The sequence below is a fragment of the Dicentrarchus labrax genome, unplaced genomic scaffold (assembly GCF_905237075.1).
Source record: "Dicentrarchus labrax unplaced genomic scaffold, dlabrax2021, whole genome shotgun sequence".
Taxonomy (NCBI): domain Eukaryota; kingdom Metazoa; phylum Chordata; class Actinopteri; family Moronidae; genus Dicentrarchus; species Dicentrarchus labrax.
The window spans coordinates 12,891,494-12,905,993 of record NW_026136712.1 but is presented as its reverse complement, the minus strand read 5'-3'; the positions used below and the strand labels follow the sequence as shown (position 1 = coordinate 12,905,993).

The 14,500-nt window shown below is 38.2% G+C and overlaps 2 protein-coding genes across 2 annotated transcripts in view; one reads left to right on the top strand and one right to left on the bottom strand.

Moving 5' to 3' along the window:
* The window catches only part of nrg3b (neuregulin 3b), a 184,637-nt gene that overhangs the window by 142,410 nt on the left and 27,727 nt on the right, over window positions 1-14,500 (top strand). The gene's annotated exons all lie outside the window — the stretch shown is intronic.
* gfra1b (gdnf family receptor alpha 1b) overlaps window positions 1-14,500 on the bottom strand; it is a 265,359-nt gene that overhangs the window by 241,065 nt on the left and 9,794 nt on the right. The gene's annotated exons all lie outside the window — the stretch shown is intronic.

Below are 14,500 nucleotides of genomic sequence, written 5' to 3'. Positions count from 1 at the left end.
TTGTTTGGGTTCGGTGTAAGCTGTTGCAGTCGTCTCTATCAGAGCACACTTCTCTAAACCTCTTGCACTTGTAGGCACCTTGCAGAAGTAAACATACACATACATTCGACGCACAAGAGGCACAGTGGCTCTGTGCAGCCAGTCACTTTAAGATTTGCCCTCTCTTCTCTAGCACACACACGCACCTTATTACATTGTGCCTCAGAGTGAGAGTAGTTATAGAGGACCCTAATCCATCTTTTACAGCTGATACTGTAGCTGAGCCACAGGGTTTGGCTTCAGTTCATCTACAGACAAAGCTCTCCCTTGACTGTGTTGTGCACTTGTGTGTGTGTGTGTGTGTGTGTGTGTGTGTGTGTGTGTGTGTGTTTGGGTACGTGTAATTATCTGTGTTTGTGTGTGAATTTGTGAGTGTGTATGTATAGGTCCTTTGGATCCCATTAGCATTTGCTGTGATTTGAACTCAATCATGCTGAATGTAGCGTACAGGATTAAGGTTGTAGAGGCAGATGTCAGCAGCATCCAAAACATTGGGCACAAAAGGCAACAGTGTTTGCTTTACAGAAATAATTTTAATTTTTTTTAAAAATCTAAATTTAAAAAAAAGTGGGTGGGTGGGCTTGCATGTGGGGGGAAAAAAAGAGAAACAGCTCAGCTACTCGCAGACAGAAGAGTTAACTCAACTCGACCTCTTTGATGAGCTCCTGAAATGAATGCAGAACAGTGGAAACACCTGGAGCCACGTGGCGCCGTGGCTTTTGCACTCTGTTATGCATCACAGAGCAGAATGATCCCCCAGATACATAAAAAACCAGAGACAGATTTTTACTATGTAGGGCAAGACGAAAAGCGGGGAAATGGGCATAACTAATATCATTGATGTTTGTGGAGAAAACCACAGCTTAATCATGTGCACATGAATTAAGTAATATTTATATTTTTAATAGTAATATTTACTTGCTGCTCTTGGGGGCATTTGTAGTGTCAGGGTTTTTCACCCATTTCTGATGTGAAAATCATTGAGCTCAGCACTATTTTGGCCAATCGTTGTGTTTACTATTGACTGAGAATGCGACTGTTGACTGACTGCGTATATTCATGTGGTACACTAAACCACTCAAAGGAAAGTTATAACGTGGTATACAAGGGTGTTAGTTTGATAATTATGATTATGGTGTTTTTTAGCTTGCTCAAATGTAGTGTACACACACACACAAATATATACTTCCAACTTCACTTGATTGTTGAATGTGTGTTTTGCTTGTTTTATCTTATCTTTTTGTAAAGCACTTTGTAAACCTTGATTTTGATAAGTGCTTTATAGATAAACATTATCATTATATTATTATTATTATATCATTAATCTTTGAGAGGTCTGGATTGGACAGTGGTTTATTTCGGGGCCATCCTGGTGACCTAGTTTTTAAGCATGCCATCCCTGGTTCAATTCCAGCCCGGGACCTGTTGCATGTCATACAGTTCCGTGTTTCCTTGTAATCTTGTAATTAAATAAGCCAAAAATATGAGAACAATGTGATTTTATAGCCTGGGTTACTCTAATATCATTGTTTATCTCATTCATGTTGAATGGAACGGACGTATTAGTTTGATACGTGAATAATTTGGGTCTCATGTATTTCATAACAGTGGAACACAGGTCATGCACTGAACAAACTGATTATTTTATGTGTGATTTAACCATATTGTGATGGCGGTAATGAAAATATAATATCTTGCCTAACTTGACTATTTTAACAATCAATCTGCTGATTACTCACACTGATGAATACTTTTGTTGTTTGTCTATAAAATGTCAGGAGTCAGAAATGCCCACCACAATTCAGAGCTGAAGCAGAAATCAAATTGTTTGTTTTGTCCAACAAAACCCAAAGATAATTTACACAAACAAAAAAAACACAGAGAGAGGCAGCAGTCCTTATATTTGTGGGAAGAAGGATGCGTTACAGTGAGTCTCATATAAAGCAAACTCACAAATAAGGTGAGATGCCGGAGGTTGATGTTTGTGCTCCTGAGGAGACAGATAATGACAGTGTTTCAAGAAATGTTGATACGGTGTGTCAAGTGTTAGTAAAGTGTACTGTAAAAAAGATCTCACTCTCCCTCCCCACACTCTCTCATCCTATAATCACAGTATAATCATGTTTTAATGGCAATCCCTTCTCCTTTAAGACTAAATTGCTAGTCTACAGCAAAACATCCTTCTCACCCTATGATATTCAAGAGACGTCTTCATTTAATGCTGCGATCATTTACAAAGTGAAGTACTTGTTTGGATAGGGTCTTCTCAGTTATCTGTCCATGACAGCATTACTGTTTATATTAAGAGTAAATGCAGGGAAATGGAGATTAATATAGGTTTGCTATGATGCCATATGGCACCATACCTTGTACGAAATACTCTCTGAAATTATTTAAAGGAGCAATATATAAGACTGACAGCAAGTGTTTAAAATGGATACTGCAGTCCAACTTCAAACTTCTCTCCCCCCAGCCCCTCCTACCCAGAACCTACAGTTCAATACCTTCTCTATCTGTGGATCATCACGTCATCAAACCATTTCACTTTTTGTACATTTAAAATAGACATTATTAATGTTATACAGAAGATCATTCCTGTTAGAGTTTAACCTGATTTATGTTAAGAAAAGGGAAATAATACAATATTTCAGTATAGCTGTTATCACTAGTATCAAGATTCAAGAAATTCTCACTATAATATATTGCAATATAAGTAAAGGCAGTGAAATTACCTTACTGTAAAAACAATATAGAAAATGATATAGAATACAGATATAAACAAGTATTTATGACTATTAAAGAACATAAGGATTAAGTGGCTGTGGGTGTAGATTTGAAACTCTTATTCTAGTTGAAGTTGCTGATCATCAATCTGTGTGGAATTGTGGCTCTGTTGAGAATAATTTGACAGAAACTGTAGTTACTGTGTTGTGGACTAGTTCTTTAGCAAAGAGTGATGTAGAAAATAAATTCTAGTTTCTATCTGTGCATTAAAGGTCCAGTGTGTAACATTTAGGACGATCTATTGATAGAAATGGAATATAATAGTCATAGGTATGTTTTCATTAGTGTATACTCATTTGTTAAAATGAATCTTTGTCTGTATGTTACCTGAGAATGAACCCTTATTATCTACAGGGGGAGTGGAGGAGATGACTAGAGAGCAGAGAAGACCCTTTTTATCTCCTCCTGTCAGTAATCTCCCCCATCAACTCTCCTCTCCTCTCCAGGTCTCTCCACTAGGTTATATAAGATAAATTGTATTGTGGAACAAACATGTTAATATGGCCTAAAACAATCCAACTCACTGTTTGCTTCCATCAGATTTTGTCAGTGCTTATTGTAGTTGTATTCGAGGGCTGCGAGCAGTGTTCTGGTCTCAAAGGCTGGTGGGCTGAATGCAGAATGCTGACTAGAACACTTCAGTATGTGAATCTGGACAGACTCAAGGTCAGCTGGAGATCTATAAAACAAAAATGCAGTCATTAGCCAAGATTTAGTAATTTATCACTTATTTAGCTTCTTATTCTCATTGTTCAAAAACACACAAATTAGCTGAAGTTCAAATACTAATGAACTTAATTCAGCCACTGCTTGTTCCTGATAATATTCGGAAGAGGCTCGTGAGCCTCTTAGGAGCTACTGCTTTGTCCTGTTGTGTTCTATGAAGTCATGTTGGCAGCTCCACCTGTGTTCATTTGTCACATGGTGAGCAGTCCCAGACTCAGCTCCTGGAAAAATACATAAACATGAACCCTTTCTGCCATAAAGTTGATAATTTTTTCTGAGTTTATCACATCCTGTCGATAAATAAATGTGCTTGTTGTTGCATGCATCTACAAAATAATTTACTAAAACAGCTGATCTTTACACTGTACATTACAAATGGTTTCTATAGGATAAGATAGAAAAACAGAAAGTAGCTAGGGATGGGCACAAGTAAGAGTTACTTGATTACTCGATTTGGACATCAGTATTTGTTCAACATAACCTTATTGATAAATTGCTTCTGCCAATTGAGTCAATTTACAGTCAAAGTAGTGTTTCTGTCATATATTTCAAGCTGGTTGTTGTTGAGGTAATAAAGAATGGTGGTCCATCCCATACTCTCCTCTGTGTGCTTGATAGCTGTCAAACTGTTCCACAGTCTGCATGAAATATGATTAAAACTGATTGTTTCTTGATTGTTCCACAGCAGTTACATTCAGCAAAAATGACACACACACACACACACACACACACACACACACACACACACACACACACACACACAATATGAGCTAAACAACATCTGATTTTGTCTGAATAAAGAGTGTAAGCATGACAGTGTAACAGTGTAAGCTCAGTGCTTACCCGTTCAGGAGGAAATGAGTCAACTCGACATCAGTCTTTCTGGTACAAGGCCGTCTCCATCTTTCAAATCTCTGACATTTACCCGTGTTTTACCGCGTCTCTGGTAATGGAGCTCTTTAGACAGATGCAGAGGCTGTTTATTAGGTTTATACCTGGCAACCCGGTGTGTCCAAACAGGCAGTCGCCACAATCTCACAGGCCACAAACATAAACAAAAATTCTGCACCAGAATGTAAATTTAAAAACCAGAATATACAGGATGTAACATTATTGTCAGAGGAGACTGTATTTGAGTTTTTTCCTTTATGTCTGATGACATATAATAATTCTTTTTTTCAATATAATAGATATATCACATATTGTTCCTTTTAATATAAATAGTAGTCATACAGATTTTTTTCAAAACGTTATTTGTCCCTTATATATATTTGAAATTGTGTAAAGCAAATGCATGTAAAATGTATGTGCAATTTCTCTTCCTGCCCAGTAAGACATTACACATTTTAAATCCATTCAAAATTTAAATGCACTCATGTCATGTTTCCTCTATATAACATGCAAGTGATCTGCATTACTCCGATAGGATCACCATCTCAAAGACAAAAGCCCCCTTTTATACAATGTGTCCAGACAAGACTGTGATGTTACATGCATCTTTACTTACTTGCCAGAAGGAGGTGAATTATTCAGGTCACTCTTTCTTGTGCTGTGGTGATGTAATCTGCCGCACCTACTACAAGTCTTGGCACCTTAAGTAAAGTTGAGTCAAACATGCTGTTAGCAAATAGAAAATAAACTCAATTACCTGCAAATAATGAGTTATGTCAGGACTGTATCTATCTATTGTCAGGGTTCCAGACAGGAACAGCACACTTGAACTTAATTACTTTTTCACTGGCACCAGTCCTAAATGGGTATGTAGATGATATCAAAGAAGATAAGCTTTTACACACCTTGTTGACAAGCAAGGTACTCTAGTGGGTTTTTCCCCCTCTCTCTCTTTCCATCTTTCTTTATTACTGTTTAATAATCACATTATGTTTTCTCAAGGTACAGTTCAAACACCCCTGCTAAATTCGTAATGTACTGCATCACAGTAGAGGCAGCAAACAGTCTGTGTTGTGGCTGGCAGTTGCGCGCAAAAGGAGAAGGCTAATGAATAATAAAAGTCACAGAAATGTCTCTGGTGATTCAGGAAGATATTGTTTTGATGGGACTCCTAGGCTCCTCTGTGTCTTTAAAATAGTGGGGATGATCTCTGTCACAATATTCAAGCATTTACTTCTCTTATAAGCTTAGAAATCCCATTGTACAATATAAACAAGTATGGTTAATATCAAGTGAGCTAACAGACCAGGTTAAACGCTGTATGTAATTGCTTTGATTAGAGTGACTGCAGCTAAAACGAGGGAATGAAAAAGTTAATTTGCTTTTTAACATGAGTTTGTAAGCCTCTATCCATTCCCCTGTAGTCAAATTCTGGCTAATTCTTAGTTAGCAGCAAACCATACCGAATGATGAGTAGGATAAATCCATCTCATTTGAGTTTGAGGTACCGCTCCCTGATGAAACCACTTCCTGGAGAAATTCCTATTAATAGGTATTCAAGCTTGTCTTCTTGTCTCTTAAGTGTGTCCATTGAGCATGTAAGAGTTATATAAAATTGCAACCCCTGCAGTCTAAATGGATGACAAACCTAAATCAGTAAACAGCTCAGGCCTTCAGTTTTTACTTCCAACATCGGCCAAAACAGATGCAGTCAGTGTTGACAAAATGTTGACAACTTTTAATAAAGAAGTAATCAGCTGGAGTTATTAGCCAAGGCCACGTGGCATGACTCATACAACACTGATAATAGAAACATAATGCAAATTACAACACAGCTGGAGTGAAACAAGGTGATAGCCGCTTATCTATGCGGCCTCTATGGAATATTTGCTGTTCTTTCGCCGTGGCACCTCTAAACAGACGCCATTAATTGATGATGTTTTGCAAGTCTTCTGCAAACACACCAGATGATCATCATAAGCAGTGCTGATGGATGATAACGTTATCTCCCCCCTATGTGCTGTGTTAGACTTGCTTTGTGCTTGTATTTACTGATAGGAAGACAACAGACATTATAAAAGGCATTTTGTTCCAAACAGCAAAGACAATCTATCATTTTTGTTTGTTTTCTTTTTGTCCAATATGAATGTATTCAAGTATTTTTTTCTAATAAACCATTATGAATAATAAAGTGTGCCAGTAGAAGATTACTTGCAGGGGTTAATAGTACACAATGCAGGTGTCTAGCATTATACGGGGTTGGAAGTGCAAATCTTATGAATATTTAACCTATATGGACTGCTGGTAAAATTCATCCTTTTTCCTCAAGAGCGTAGCTTAAAGTATTATTCTCTTCAAAACAGAATACAAATTCCCAGTCTGACAGTATTTTTTGGGCACACATGCACGCACATACACACACCCAGAGACAGAAAGCGAAAAGAAATCTCTGAAGATGAAGAGGAATCCATCCCCTTCAGCAGCAACCCACCCCCCCTCTCTCACTGTGTCCGTCTCCCCTCACCCTTTTCTTCCCCTCTGTTATCTCTAGTCCTTTGAAACAGCACCTGTTACAGACTCGCGGCTTGGGAGCTCCGTCATGATGTAGTGTGCACTCCTGCGTGATACAGTGCCAGCTCCCATTCTCACATTCAGCCCTGCTGATGTGCAAGGCAAACAAGCCCGGGACATCTTCATCCTCCAAGAGCTTAATGACTTCTTGGAGCATTGTAGATAGGGCACACCAGACCAGAACACAGTGTGCTGTGTTGCTCTTTGTGCCATGTGTCTATTGAAATATTTTATTTTGCTAGTTAGTTCAGATGACATTTGATAGTAAAACTGTGTAAGTGTGGGTTTATCTTGATGGATGAAGTGGCTGCAGCAGTCTTGTTTACTGTCTTAGCTGATGAAAATGTAATGATCCCTGCAGCCAAATGGGGACATTGCAGCAGCAATTATAACAGGGTACAGCTCAAGAAAATGCAATATACTGTAAACACTATTTACCAGGGAGCAAAAATGTATTCAGGATAAGATCCATAAAGTAGTGAAACCTTATAAAAGGAACGAGGACAGTGTAACCTTACTTAACTTTATTCACCATGTATTTACTACAACTGTAAAGAGGCTCATTAGTCAGAACCCTAATGAAGCTCTAATTAACTGTGTTTGCATGCGCAATAACTGAGGCTATAGTAGTTTGACTGACATACTGGATTTTAATCACAGTATTATAGCGCTTTATATCATACATCATACTTTTCATGTCCTCAGCAAATGAAATGACTTTATTAATGCTCTGTTTTGTCATCATCGTAATTAAGTTGACCTAAATTTATGACGCCAATTACTTACTACTATGCCCGCATTATGTTTATTTCCACATATTCTCAGTTATTGTAATGAGACAGCCGCCTGTCCAGCTTTACCTCTTGGCCTCTTCTTAGTATAGCATTCAAGTTTTGAAAGCAGACACGTCCTGGCAGTTGCATATCCCTCTTGTATGTTAACAGCTCACACATAGTAATAGACATCCATCAGCCTCGCTCGAGGTATAAATCACGTCCACCCTATCTTTTCCGCTGCACTGCTTCAAAAGCCAGGTAGAAATATGTATGGCTCATGCGATAAAGGCAAAAGACTGTCTTTAGTGGAGGCATTTTGGCCTTGTATTGTGTTTTTTTGTTTGTTTGTGTTTTTTTTTTTTTTACCATAGAACAATCCGGGTAGATTGCAGCCAACTCATAGCCTATTCTTTCCTCATACCCCATCAATAACAATGAGAGAAGTGTCAGCCACTGATTAGGCTTTGATATTGAGAGTGAAGCAGGGATGGCTGTGTGCATGTGAATGCGTGCTTTTGTGTGTGTGTGTGTGTGTGTGTGTGTGTGTGTGTGTGTGTGTGTGTGTGTGTCATATATTTATGTGTGTATTTCTTATTATAAAATAAATTAGATCACTGGAGATCTACTTTTTTTACCTCTCATAAAAAATGGATTTTAGTCAGTTATCCCGACCTTCCCAGTGGTGAAAATTAGGCTGTGGTGGATGCAGCTTAAATCAACTGCCTGCCCTAAGCCACTTGATAAAATAGGTGTGTATCATGGATTGCAGGTGCTATATCTCAAAAATGAGCAGATTAAAATACCACAGTATTCACCAACCACACAAAATAAATGGAATTTAAATAATTTATTTCAGTATTTAGCAATTAACATAATACCATATTGCATCTGCTATCCATGCATATTCAAATCTTGATTTTATTATGCATGACTTGTAGGTCAAGTTATGTAAATTAGGGGTAACGCCCAATTCAGTAATACTTAGCAACATCAACTGCACCAGTTGGTGTGCAAAATGAAATGTGGCAGTGAGTCAAAAGACTTGGTGCAGTGCGATAAATGTGTCTATTGAGTGTGGTGAGAACCCCTGCTGCCAAATAATGATTGCCTTTGATAGTGAGACTGAAGAAAGTCATTTCCAAGAAGTCAGGTAATTAAGGGAAACGGATCCAGTCCAACATTGTCTGTGTTTCAAATTACTTGTAGATACTTTCTGTTAACTTCTCAATCACCATACATAGGATTAGATGGAGTGCCAAGTTTCAGGAGCAATTCAGTCTTTCTTCTTCTTAGGTTTAGTTGTATTTCTAAGTCATGTGTTAATGCCAGCATAAAAAGTTACTCATTTTATTTTGGCAAACACAGTTAATATGTAAAAGATAGTCATAGAAAATGTCTTGCAGTTCAGGGCAAGCTTTAGTCATACATATGTAGCCCAGATGAATCAAATCATGCTGTTGAAAAGCTTTTCATATTGAGAGAGAGGCTATGACTGAACTTCACCCTTTCTTTTCAAGTGGCATAACCATAATATTGAAACTTTTCTAATCAAGGATGAAACTGTCCATACAGCTACATGTCTCCTTATAGGAAAGCATTTGCCTTCAATCAGAAGAATTTATTTCAGTTGAATAGCTCAGAATTAAACACTATCAGAAAGTGATTTTATTTAATGTTTATATATAAAAAGGTTACATACAGGCTATGTGCACTAAATTATGTGTTTTAATAAAATATTACTTTCTTAATCCTACTGGGATAATAATGATAGAAAAAAGTATAAGCTGAGTATATTGCTTCACCATTATACATTTTATGTCTACAACAAAAAACAGGGGACCTTAAAGGAATACTTACACATTTTGGGTAATACATTTATTTACTTTCTTGCTGAGAGTTTGATGATTAGATTGATACCACTCCTCATGTCTCTACAGTAAATATTAGCCTCCAGCCAGTTGTTGGTTAGCTTAGCTTAGCATAAAGACTGACTGGAAACAGAGGGAAAATGTTAGCCTGGCTCTGCACACAGTTAACCAAATCTGCCTAACAGCACCTTTAACAGTACCCCCCTTATTAGAATGTTATATGTTATTTAATCTACACAAAAACTGAAGTGTAAAAACTATATGTTGTGCCTTTCTGTGAGGTTGTATGCATGTGACTGATTGCTTTAAAAGTATCGCAACTGCTGTTTCCAAGGTCAATAATGAACTTTGAACTTTAGCTTAAAGGACCAGTTTGTAGGATTCAGTGGCATCTAGTGGCAAGTTGCAGGTTGCAATCATTTGAATACAGCTCAGCCATCCGAGTGTGTAGGAGAATCTACGGTGGCTGTGAAACAAGGCACGGAAAGACACTAAAACCTTTGACTGTACACTGTGAGACAGAATTGCCCATGCCATTGCAATTAGAGAGAGTAATTAACAATCAACAGATGCTGGTAGAAATTAAGGGACTTTCAAAATCACCATTTATCTTGGTAAAACTATCACTGACCACCAGATATTGTCCACCCAAAAGTAATTTACAAGCCTGAGTTAATCTCATCCATAAGTGCTCAACACTCTGGGAGCTGTTCTTACTTCCAGTAAGCTACAGTACCTCCCCTCTGCCTTGTCATTAATAGCTCATATGCGGTTATTTTATAGGACATGTGGAAGCTAATATTCATGGGCGTCACAAGGTAAATGAAAAGTTTGGTTGACATGATCACATCCCCATCCCTTCTCTCCTCCTTGAACCTCTTTTCCCTCCCCCTTACACTCAAACTATCCTCCATTTTTCTTCACGCTAATTAACAGGCAGGATGGTGATTAGTCATAAGGCAGCACTCCCCACCCCTCCGTCATCCTCCAGACTCAGAGGTGTGTTTTCTCTGCGACTGGAACATGTGTTAAAAGCAGCTGGGTAGTCACAGACAGCTCTGGAGCAGTGGGGGAAAACATGCTCCAAGTCTATAGCTGCTGTGGCTGCAGGATATAATCACACACACTTGAGAAAGCTGTCATATGTGCCCCAATCCGCAAACACATCTGGGTTCTCTTTAAGACATTTCCCCATTTTTGAAACACAACCAACACACACATACAGTACATAAATGCAAGCTCCCATTGCCCTCATTGGAGATCCACACCCAAACACATCATCAAAGCGTCATTATCTCACATTGTTTGTCATCTATTCAAGCATTCGACGCCATGTTCACACAAACACATTTACAAAGCATTGTTTGCATCTCATTGAGGGGTGGTTGAGCTCGTTTCACAGTACTACAAAGATAGTGGGAGGGGAGAGATGGAGATGCAGACAAACAGAAAGCAAGCCCAGACGTAAACAGATAGCCAGACAGGCGTTCTGCCTTTGGGTTTGTGATTCAGAATACTAACTAGGATTCTCAGCTCCACCCAGGGACGGAAGGTGTGATGTAGGGCAGAGCGAAGCGACGGGGGGGGAGGGACGATTTACCCTTGAAATCTGAGTGGTCGCCTCCTGTTCCTCCCTGAGTTTTGCAGTGCACGATTGGCTGTTTGAATCCGATTGGCATGCTGACAAAAAAGGGACAGTGTTTGTGTTTTATAGCAAATCAAGGAATCAGCTTTTGACTGAGCACATATGAATGCCCAAAGTTTATATCAGGACAGAAAGTACATGAACATGAGTCAAAACTTATGCATTTGACAACTTATTTATCAAAAGATTAACATAGACATTTGATGTAAGATATGTGTCAAAAAAAACTCCAGCTTCTCCAGGGATTCTCTCATATTTTAAATTCCTCCCACTGTATCCCTGACTTAATTTCTCCAATAGAAAAGCAGTTTTAATTTGGTAATTAATCTGATGTCTTTGCATTAGTCATTTGGACTGGTGCTTTACGCATCATATGGCATGTTCTTTTGCATATTCCATTTCACTGTAAAATGTTCAGCCTATTTTAATGGTCCATCTCTACAGTGATTAATGATAACTTTTTAAATGGATATTCTGTTTCATATTATTTCATAAATTTTCTATTTCAAATCACTTAAATCATGTTTATCACGCTCTTGCTTGTTTTTTTTTTTCTGAAGATGCACACTGATTGCATTATGAACAATGACCATACTGATGCCATCCAGCACATATTTTTTTTATTTTCCTAAATACTGTATTATGCAAATAAAATGAAACCAGTCCTGGCTCAAAAAAGCACTGAGGTCAAGAGCTGGGCACTATACTGCTTGAATACAATGGCTCAATATTGAACTATCTGCAATACAATAACATCATAAGATCTTGTGAAAAAAACTGTGAACCTTCACTTTGTTTGGTCTTCTGTTTTACTAATGAGAGTTTTCCCCAATTATTTCTAGGAAGCAGCATTAGTCAAACCAAAAATATTTCCTTATTATTCATATCGTGGTTTTCAGAACAAAATATTTGATTGTGTCAGTGTTCAGCCAGAGTATAGCCTATTGGTAGCTCTCTTCTAAAAGGACAACATAACACTACATAATCTTGTGTATGTGCGTGAGATGAGATGAGAGAGAGTTTGGAGAATACCAGGGTATTGCATTTTCCATTTTTTGAGAGTGATTAAGAGGTTGAAGTCTGGCTGTGGGGGAGACAATGACAGGAAATAATCAAGTTCTTTATCCCCTCCTTTGGTTGCCCGAGCCGAACTTTGTGTGTTTTGCTTATTACTTTGAAAATGAAATGACACAAAGAGTCTGAGGTTTAAGATTTAGAAGGTTTAATTCAAGGGTATTTTTACACATCAGTTGAACAGTAATAAGTCCCGCTATATAAAGGTACAGTTAGAGAGTTTTTACTGCCATATAACACAAAATTGCCGTTTCAACGATCACACCCTTGACAGAGGTGTTGATCACTATGAACTCGACTGGGATCTCAGAAGCTTTCCAAACTCCCTTTCTAGCACACCCATCATTTAAAATGTTTTGTACGTTTAACTTTTAAATAAAGTGGCCATAATCAGTATTTTTATAATTACAATGGATCAAATGGCTATTTGTAATGGGATGTGAAAGGGAAAGAGAAGAACTTACAGAGAATTACCTCCAGATTCTGCAGTTTACTACAATTGTACTGAGATTTATGGCCTCTTTCAGCTCATTGTTTTGGTTTTCTGGCCCACAACTTTACTGTTTTGGTTCACTCTCCCCACTCTCATTAACGCCAAGACAAACAGAGTTTGTGACTTGCTGGTGAACTAAGTGAAGCAATTAGCAGTTACAAAGCTAGATATTTTTGGCTCATGTAGAGTCAAAACAGTGAATATTGGACTCTAGGTCGCTAGAAACACGACTCCAAATGAATGCTAATGTTTCTCTGTGTCTGCTTGATGTATAAATAGTCAACTATTTTCCAACAAGTTTGGCACATCAGCTTTAAAGATGATAATATGCCAGTGTTGTGTCACTGATGGTTTACTGTCTCCAAGTGTTCATTGCAGGTTAAAAGCTTCCCTGTGGAATGATTTGTGAATCTTGTGCTAAGAGGTGGTCTCTGTTGGTGGAAGTGCAATCTCATGCTAAAACAAGTACCGAAATTGTACTGTGCTACCTTATCTGCACGGCACAACCCTACCTGTGCCACTCAAACTACCGTGGCAGAAACATTTGCCTTTGGAGACACAAAACCAAACAGACACAAGCTGAAAGAATGAACACCCAGTGAAAATGCAGATGCAGCTGCATTAGCATCAGCTTTGAGCCAGCATGAAATCAGAGGACCATGTATTGTATTTTATTTTCATCTAATGTGCAGTTCCGTGCTGCATTATTGAGAAAACGGGAGGGATAAGAAACTGCTCATATTGAGACACGCTGAACAAATGGAGCTCAAACTGCAGCTTGAGCTATAAAAACAAAGAAAGATGACAATCCATCACAGTTTTCACTCTTATGCCAGCCTTAACCAACAACTTGTGATCTCCACTGCTGCTCAGTTTGTTTTACATAGCTCAGTTGTTGTTGGCTGTGTTGGGGGTTTTTTTCTTCAGGGTAGCAGTTCAAACCGAGCTGAGTTAGACTGAATGGTCCACTTCTGCCTGTCACTCATCCAATACATTATACTAGACATGGGATTGGTGACACTGGTGGAAATGTGGTGGACAGATATTGATCGATAAAGCGAAAGCGTAAACCCCCCGTATATGTCATCGACTGATGGAACAGAGAAAATATAGACAACTCTGACATATCGCTCACTCATGAACAAGTTTATGTTGAAACAGACACATCAAAGCAAATCCCCCAATTGTTTCCCCTAAGCCGTGAAAGAGCGGAGGGATGGATCAGCCCACTGAATGTGCTCACAGTATGGCCACTATTGAAAATGGGTCCTCTTTGAGAAAAAAACTATTGAAGATTGTGCCAAGCTGACTGCTGAGGAACAACTGCAAACTTTATACATGTCCTGGATTTTTGGAAAACTATTTTTGTAAAATATTCTAGGTATGTTTTTATTCTAAGTATGTTTTTTAAGTCAGGATTAGAAGATTGGTAAAAATGCCCAAGAATTATACATGTGTTATATGTAGAATGACCATACAGAGTTTTTTTTTCTATTAAAGGGTATCTAAAACATAACATAACATACAAAGCCAGACTTCAGATGTCATTATTTCAGTGGATATATGTCTGACAGTTGCCAAGGGATCTGCAGGCTTTAAGAGTGCAGGGATATTTATTTGACAATGATGGCAA